This window comes from Musca autumnalis, unplaced genomic scaffold (assembly GCF_047663935.1).
Source record: "Musca autumnalis isolate F117 unplaced genomic scaffold, ASM4766393v1 scaffold_5, whole genome shotgun sequence".
Classification (NCBI taxonomy): domain Eukaryota; kingdom Metazoa; phylum Arthropoda; class Insecta; order Diptera; family Muscidae; genus Musca; species Musca autumnalis.
Window position 1 is genome coordinate 47620991 of NW_027412088.1, and position 9592 is coordinate 47630582.

Here is a 9592-nt window from a genome sequence, read left to right on the forward strand (position 1 = left end):
AAACGGCGAAAACAAATTTGATGGTGTCAACGCGCAATGCTTCCATTGAGCTGGGACCAACAGTGGAAGTTGTTTCCTATAATTTTGATGTAGTAAAGACTTCGTCTACCTCGGTACCGCCATAAACACAACAAACAACAATAGTTGCGGATTACGAAGGAGAATAGTGTTGGCCAACAGACGCTATTTTGGGCTAAGTAAGCAGTTTAAGAGTAAAGCCACAACTCGTCAAAGAACAGTAACACTTTACAAAACACTGATACTACCCGTGCTACTGTATGTACTTGCCCAAGCAGATAGGGCAGTGTTTATTGTGTTTGAGAGAAAAATTCTTCGAAAGGTTTACGGAATGACTGATTATGAACCCGCTAAAGATACGTATAAATATGGGTAACATTGCGGTACCCGCAGGGCTGGCAGGCCAAGGCTTCGATGGAGCAAACAAGTGGAAGACGAGATCGAAAAACCCTGTTCGGCTTATAGGACAAATGTACCGTAATAGGCCAACTAAGTTATCATGTCACTATGGTCGTTACTATACGCAACTACCACTGCACCTTTCCTTTTGGAACATTTTATGAATTAATTGTTTCAAAATATATATTAGGTTTTTTGTCGGCAGATCTAAATATTTCACATTAGAAATTCTTAAAGTTCCAACTTTCAGTGATAAACAAGTTATACAAGCATCATTCGGCAAAATTGGTTACTCTCTTCATGAATTACCTTGCGCATCACTTGAGCGAAAAATGTTGAACTTTTGCAGAGGAAGTACCGGAAGGATAAAATATTATGAGCACGGAAATGTTAGGAGGACCAACTCAGAAGGTTCCTTTAAAAATTGTTCATAAAATCCAAGCAGTTTGACCCAATAGTCTATTAAGAATTGTCTTTTAAATCCACCCAGTTTGATGATCAACTTGAAAATCCACGCTGTTTGACTTAATAGTTAGTTAAACAGTTACAAATCCGCCAATTTTTCTATAAAAATTCCCGCATTTTGCTCCAATAATACTTTCAAATTATCCTTAAAATAATAATAATAATCCTTTAAAATATCCTTAAAAATGCACCTAATAGTCCTTAAAAAATTGTCCCTATTAATCCGCTTAGTACCCCTCTAAAAATTATCTTTAAAATCCACTTAGTACCCTTTAAAATTTTTTGTTAAAACGTTGTTTGTTAAAACGTAGACATAAGACTTTAAAAACTATGAATTTTATAAATATAAATTAATACATAACACTGCTCAACAAAATTGAAAAAGTTGAATGTTTCAGACGAAGTTGCAGTTGTTTCTAGATGAAATCGGCGAGTTATTTTCAAATCCGTTCCCGGTTTTTGTCCATCAGCTCTTGTTTTTGAGATATAGCTCAAAATCGGTTTTTACGAGTTTAACCCAGACTTTCGTTATTTTCGGATACAAACAAATATTTTTTGTGGGTTTTTCGACATTAATCTATTAAGGAGATGTTGTACGGTCGATACAAATCATTTTTGAAAAAGTTATGGTGAGTATATATCAAAAAATATAGAAAATATACGACGGACCTTGTAGAAATTGCATATTTTGAGTACTTTAAGCTGTAATTACTTCATCGGGGGAAGTCATAGGATCTTCATATGGCAATGCGGATATGCTTAGGGTGTCTACTATATAGTCCAGTATTCAAATATATAATATAAAGTTCATAGCGCCCATGATTCCGCCATAACCTAAAAACCATCATGAAGACTGCCATTGAAAAGTAAATGGCTTATGTGGTAATGATATCACTGGTAAATGATTTCCCTTTAGAAGTCTTCATGGCGATTTTTAGGTTATGGCCGAATCATGGGCGCTATGAACTTTATATTATATATTTGAATACTGGACTATATAGTAGACACCCTAAGCATATCCGCATTGCCATATGAAGATCCTATGACTTCCCCCGATGACGTAATTACAGCTTAAAGTACTCAAAATATGCAATTTCTACAAGGTCCGTCGTATATTTTCTATATTTTTTGATATATACTCAACATAACTATTACAAAAATGATTTGTATCGAGCGTACAACATCTCCTTAATAGATTAATGTCAAAAAACCCACAAAAAATATTTGTTTGTATCCGAAAATAACGAAAGTCTGGGTTAAACTCGTAAAACCCGATTTTGAGCTATATCTCAAAAACAAGAGCTGATGGACAAAAACCGGGACCGGATTTGAAAATATCTCGCCGATTTCATCTAGAAACAACCGCAACTTCGGTTGAAACAAAAGTCGTGTTGAGCAGTGTAATCCACTTGAATTTATATCTACGTAAAAAATAACCGCCAACATTTGGCAACATTAAACTCATTTGAGCTTTCATTGCATATTTTTAACTACCATTTATTGTCGTTCAATACTATTTGTTAAATTTTTCCCTTTTACACAAAAAATGTCTGATGCACAGCCATTTTCATTTACTTCACTTGGATTTTGAAAGTCATTGTTATAACATCGAGGAATAAAGCCTTTTGCTCCACCGCTCAATTTGAATCAAAAAACAATTGCCTTTTTATTTATCATTTGCCGATACAATCGTGGGAGTTGCCACCGCTAATTTCACCGCAAATGTATACAGTCCTGGCCAACCGTCCACGATTTTACAAATGTCCTTCAAAAATTGTATTTAGAATTCCACACAGCTGTAAAATTTATCCTTTAATCTGAATTTAATAATCCCTTAAAGATTTTTAAAATGTTCTTAAAAATTATCCTTTAAAACTTATCCTTAAAAACCACTTAGAACTCGTTTAAACATGATCCTTAAAAATCCACTTAGAAATTCTTTAAACGTGATCCTTAAAAATCCACGATGTTTGACGTAATTGTCCTTTGAAAATTATCCTTAAAATTCCACTAAGTACCCAACGCAGTAAACCACGCAGTTTGAACCAATAATCCTTTTAATTTTATACTTAAAAGTGTACTAATAGTCATTAAAAATCCTCTTAATAGTCATTTTAAACTTGTCCTTAAAAATCTACGCGTTTTGATCCGATAGCGCTTTAAAAGTTATCCTTAAACATAAATTAATAGTTTTTTAGAGACTGTCCTTCAAAAATCCACATTGTACCTTTTTAAAACTTATCCTTAAAAATCCACGCAGTTTGAACCAATAATCCCTAAAAGCTAACCTTTAAATGAAGTTAATAGCCCTTAAAATTATCCTTAAAAATCTATTATATTTAACCTAATACTCATTTAGAATTTGTGCTTAAACTGCACTTAATAGTTCCTTAAAGATTTTCTTAAAAATCCACGAGGTTTGACCGGAAAGTCCTTTAATAGTAATCTTTAAAATGCATTTAATAGTTCCTTAAATATTGTCATTAAAAATCCATATAAAAATTATAGTTAAAAATGCACTTAACTGTCCTTTAAAATTGACCTTAAAAATCCAGCCTCCTTTAAAAATTATCCCTAATGATCCACTTAGTACCCCTTTCAAATTATCCATAAGAATGCACTTGATCGTCTTTTAAAATTGTCCTTAAAAATACACACTGTTTGATTCAATAGCCTTTTAAAAATTATCCTGAAAAATCCTCCCTGTCCTCCAAAAATTGACCTTAAAAGCCAGTCAGTTTGACCTTATGGAACTTTAAAAGTTATACCCAGAATTGAATTTAATAGTCCTTAAAATATTTTTCTTAATGATCCACCCAGTTTGTCTCAATACTTATTTTAAACATTATGCCTAAAAATCCAGTTTAAAATGGTCTTTGAAAATTCATTTAATTGTCCTTTAACAAGTAAAATAGTATCAGTCGGCTTTGCCACCAGAGATATACCCTCAGCCTGTATATATTGAAACAATTTTTTCCCAAAATACGTATGTATTTAGGGGGTTTTAAAAATTTCGGGCGTTTGAACCGACAAAAATGTTGATTAGGATTAAAGATCAAAAGTTTTGCGGAGGAGATACTAAAAGGAATGGATCGACTTTGACCGTTATGGAAGTGGATCTCCAGTCACAACATATGGTGCCATAGGGGGTTTTTACACTCTTTGTGTTGTTTGCTCAAGAAGTATTGACTTGCGAATGCATTCAAGATACTGAATCCGATTTTCCGCTGGCGGCACACTTTTTACGTAAGTGCATGTACGTTGACGATGTCCTAACGGGATATCATGATTTGGAGACTGCGCATAGGTCTAGGAACCAACTTATTAATGCATTAGGTTCCGCCAAATTTGAGTTGAGAAAATGGACATCTAACGATCGCTCCATCCTAGACCCCCTTCCTGTTGAACATTTAATAGACTCTAAGCTTCTTAACTTCGTGGAAGCTAGTAGCTCTAAGCCGCTGGGTATCAGATGGAATGCTCAGCTAGATATGTTCTATTTTAGTGTCAAGCCCCTTGCCATCAAAGATAGCTATACCAAACAAAAGTAGGACCAATCAAATCAATTTCACTGTCTCGATTAGGATTATGTGGTGCAGTTTTAGCTTCAGAACTGTATAAATCGATTGTAGCTGAAACTGATATATCTTTTCTAAAAGTTTACTGTTGGACCGATTCTACGATCGTCCTTTCATGGTTAAAGAAAACCCCTTCGACATCAGCGAATGCAAGTTGCTTCAACAAAAATCAAAGTGATTCGATTGTAGGTCTTAAAGTGAACTTATCCGAAATTTTGTGTGGGAGGTACCAGATGGAGTGGACAAATATAGTCGATATTTGAACCTGATCTATATCTGGTAGATATATTAGGATGTGTAAAGTATAGACCAATTCGGCCACTCCCTTCAAGAGTTACCGTACGAACAATTTTCCCTAACATTTTTGAACTTTTGTGGGGGAGGTACCTGAAGGAGTGGACCGATGTGGCTTATCTTCAAACTTAAACTATGTTCGGATAAAATATTAATAAGGCCAAATTTTGGACCGAATCGGCAGATCCGTTCGAGAGTTATCTTGCGCTCCAACCACCTCACACGGTGTCATAGGGTTATTTTTGCAACTTTCAGGGTATTTTCTCAGGAAGTATGGACTTGCCCCTGATGAAACTTATAACGTCGTATGGAAGGCAGTGAATACAAGTTGCTAAAACAAAAATTAAAGCGATTCGAGAGATGGCCCTAAACTGAACTTTTCCGAAATTTTGTGTTGGAGGTACCCGAAAGATTGTACCGATTGAGTCCATATTGAAACCTTATCTTAGTCTGGTACACATTTCACGATGGGCCCCTGATGAAATTTGTACCGTCGTATGGGGGGCAGTGAATACGAGCGAAGGCGAGAAGGTCCCAAAACGAACTTATCCCAAATTTTGTGTGGGAGGTACCCGAAGGAGTTTACCGAGTGAGTCCATATTGGAACCTCATCTAAGTCTGGTAAAAATGTCACGATATGCAAAGTATGGACCAAATCGGTTACTCGCTTCAAGAGTTATCATGCGCACAAATTTTCCGAACATTTTCAAACTTTTGTGGGGGAGGTACCGGAAGTAGTGGACCGATATAACCCATCTTCGAACTTAGACTAAGTTTGGACAAAATATTGCGAAAGCCAAATTTTGGACCAAATCGGTTCGTCCCTTCGAGAGTTATCGTGCGCACCAGTCAGACAGACAGACAGACAGACGGACGGACATTGCTAAATCGACTCCAAATTGTCTGAAACACATTTCGTTCAAATATACTTGGGGTCTAAAACCATTATTTCGATGAGGCACATTTTGCCCGTATGAAAGGGTATATAAAAAATATTTTTTCTAATTGGATCAATATTAAACAAGTAAGAAAGTATCAGTCAACTGTGCTGACTGAGATATACCTTCAGCCTTGGATCCAAAGAAAAGAATCAATAGCATACAGAACATGTTTTCAAAAATATTAAAACGACGAGACGAGTCCTTAGCTGCTCTCTTTCCAAACTTTGTGTGGGACGTACCCGAAGTAGTGCTCCTATGTAGTCAATAGTCAATTCGAGGCTGTAGGAAATAATACGATGTTCAACGTTTGCACAATATCGGTTTCTCCCTTGGAGGGTTATCTTATCACCAAGGGAGAAACCGATATTGTCCAACCCAAACGTTTTGCAAAAAAAAAAAAAAATCCAACAAAAAATGCAATTTTCCCAAATTTTGTGTGGGAGGTACCCGAAGGACGGGACCGATATAGGTCATATTCCGACCTGATACATGACTAGATGAAATAATACGATGTGCAAAGTTTGGACCAATCAGAATCTCCCTGCGAGAGTAATATTTCAGATTTGCCAGTTTAGTTGGTGCCGTCAAGGTTTCTTAGAGCTTTTAGGCCATTATCTCAAGAATTATGGACTTGCGCCCAAAATAAATTGTACCGTTGTAAAGGGAGCCGCAAGGACAACCTGCTGAAACGAATTTCAAAACGATTCGAGAGTTGCTCTTAAACTTCACTTTACTGGAATTTTGTGTGGGAGGTACCTGAAGGAGTGGGCCGATATAGTCCACATTTAAACACGATCTATATCGCGAAGGAGTAATACGATGTGCAAAGTGTGGAGCAAAACAATTGCTCCTTCAAGAGTTACCGTTCACACCATTTTACAGAAAAATTTTGAACTTTTGTGGGGGAGGTACCCGAAGGAGTGGACCATCTTCGAACTTAAACTAAGTTTACACAAAATATTAGGATACCCAATATTTGGTACGAATCGGTTGATCCGATCGAGTGTTATCGTGCGCACCATCCAGACAGACAGACCGACAGACAGATAGCCGGACGGACATGGCTAAATCGACTCCATATTGGCTGAAACGGATTTCGTCCAAACATACTTGGGGTCTAAACCCGTTATTTCGATGAGGCACATTTTTGGTCGTATCAAAGTGTATATACCATTTCTAGCCTAAATAAAGGCTGAGGGTATAAAAAATTATGTGTATTTCTTTGCCTATAGTTTTTACAGAATTCGGCTTTTTCAATACGTGATATCTCTGGAACCCTTAGTAAAAAAAATTTGAAAACATACTGAAATATTTTGCTGAGGAGCAGAATCGCCATAGGAAAATAATAAAGGAAATCAAAAACTACTCTTTGAAAAATTGTCAAATTTCACTCAGAAATCCCCTCATATATATTTGTTTATATTGATAACTTTGAATAATGTAGAGCATTTTGTATTATACATATGTAACAATACTTAAACTATTTCTTATAATTGTAATTTTCTCAATGTGTTTTCTCAAAATAAAATCACTATTTTACAGTCCATTTACTTTTCAACTATTCAAACAACAAATAAATTACGTTCATGAAAACTGAAAGCTGAGAATACTTCATAGAATTCCATTCATGCACAAAGAGGACATCCATCAATTGAGTTGTGCATTTTTTAGTTTGCCTCTCGGGCACAAACTTTCCACTTTCACAGCTAAAACATTTCAAATGTAGGTTTTGAATGAAGCTTTAAGAACACTTTAGATGAGTCCGTGAAAACACACAGAAAAAACAAAAACAAAAGAAAAAAGGCTTCATTAATTTTTTGTTTCTAAGGATTTTCGTTTCACTTTTTTCTATGCAGTTGGCAGGTGGCAAACATATACACTTTTTAACAACCACAACATCACTTGTACTTGTGTGGATTTGTACTAAACACGTACATACATATGTATGTATGTTTATTTGCTATTATAAACATCTATATAAAATATAATTATTTTAAGCACACAGGCACATTTGCAAAATCTCCACTCCACTACACGCCATTTCTATATTTCTTCGTCTTTCAAAACATTTGTTTGAGTGTTGAAATAAAATTTGATTTTATAATTAGCATCGCGTGTTGAGTCGTTACCGTTTCATATTACCGTTTTTTGTTTTCGTTTTTTTATTATTTTTATCAAAAGTAACTAATTTTGTTTGTATGTGTGTGTGTTATTTTGGCGCAATCAAGCACTTGACCAAGCCTCAATTAAATAACCAACACAACGTGGATTCCAAATGATTCGTGTTTCCGTTAATAGTGTTTGCCTTTCTATGCGGTTTTCCGTTTTGTTTTACTCTCATCACATTCATACGAGTCACATTGTTAGCGTTTTTTTTTTTTTTGGTTTACCGTCGTTTTCTTCTTTTCTATTTTTTCTTGGATGCGTAACCAACAACTTTCCCTTTCGCCAGTCGAAACGTGTCTGCGAGTAATGTCCTGAGCATGTTATGGAATCCTTAGCGCTAAAGTGTTGTTCTGTTAACCTAACATAGAACACAAATACATTGAAAATCATTTCCTGTTAACATTACATAATATTTAAATCCTTCCATTTACAGTAGCCTAATGTAGAAGGTTTAACCCAATATGTATAATTTTAAGAAGTAACAAGTCGGTTTTGCCGACAGATGTATATCCATAGCCTGTGTGAATTGAAACACCTTTTCCCCGAAAAACGTATGCATTTAGAAGGGTCTTCAGAATTTTAGGCGTATGAATTTGTCGAAAAATATATGGATTAGTAAAAAATCTAAAAAGTGGAATTATGTCTTATTTTGGGAGTCATTCCTCTCGATAGGACCATTATATCAGGAAGCATGGGCTTGCCCGCGAAATACATCATATCTCTGTAAACAGGGCTACTAAGAGTACCTTCGGTAAAAATGTCAAAGGATTCTCGCAAAGACCCATAACCGCACTTAAGCAAAAATGTTGATCATTTGTGCGGGTGGTACCCTAAGGAGTGGATCCACAGGGCGCACTTTTGAACATAAACAAAGTTTGGACAAAATAATTCTTTATCCAAACTTTGGACCAAATCGGTTGCACCGTTTATGAGATATTGCGCATAATATTTTAGCGAATATTTTCGAACTTTTGTGGGGGAGGTATCGGCAGGAGTGGCCCTATAAGCACCATCCAATATTCTAAGAAATATTATGATATGTCAAGTGTGGACCAACGCAGCACTCAGTTCGAAAGTTGTCGTGCGCACCAGCCACTACACATACTGGCCGTAGGGGTTTTTAACAGTTTTCAAGAAGTATGGACTTGAGAGAAACTTATTGAAAGAAAAATCAAAACGATTAGAGAGGAGGTCCCAACCTGCACTTTTCCGAAATTTGGTGTGGGAGGTATCCGAAGGAGTTGACATATATAGTCCATATTCGAACCTGATCTACGTCTCGTAGAAATATTACGATGTCTAAAGTATGGACCAAATCGATTTACTGCCTTCGAGAGTTATCGTGCGCACCATTTTAGCGAAAAGTTTTGAACTTTTGCGGTGGAAGAATCGAAAGGAGTTGGCATATTTTGGACCCGATCGGTTGCTTCGTTCGAGAGTTATCCTGCGCACCAGCCAGTCAGACGAACAGACGTGGCTAAATCGACTGTCTGAAACACATTTCGTCCAAACATACTTGGGGTCTAAAACCATTATTTCGATGAGGCACATTTTGCCCGTATGAAATTGTATATACCCTCGTTAGCACTAAGCCTACCTGATTGTTATGTTTATTGCCAAAAACATTATTGTGATTTAAAAATTTTTTTCGATATCTCGTACCATTTTCGAAAAAACCGATATTTTCGAATACATGACAGAATTGCAATTTTCGAATTTCGAAAAAAACCG

General features: G+C 36.0%; 1 protein-coding gene across 9 annotated transcripts in view; it reads right to left on the reverse strand.

Annotated features, from left to right (window-relative positions):
• SiaT (beta-galactoside-a-2,6-sialyltransferase) overlaps positions 1-8162 on the reverse strand; it is a 73591-nt gene extending 65429 nt beyond the window's left edge. For 2 of the 9 annotated variants that reach the window (XM_073956796.1, XM_073956790.1), the window contains exon 1: positions 8086-8162. The gene's annotated coding sequence lies outside the window, so the exon portion shown is untranslated. Of the gene's footprint in view, positions 1-7277; positions 7402-7537 lie in introns of those variants that run through there. The other 7 variants (XM_073956791.1, XM_073956792.1, XM_073956795.1 and 4 more) reach the window with 7 other exon arrangements.
• Positions 8163-9592: the final 1430 nt, after the last annotated feature.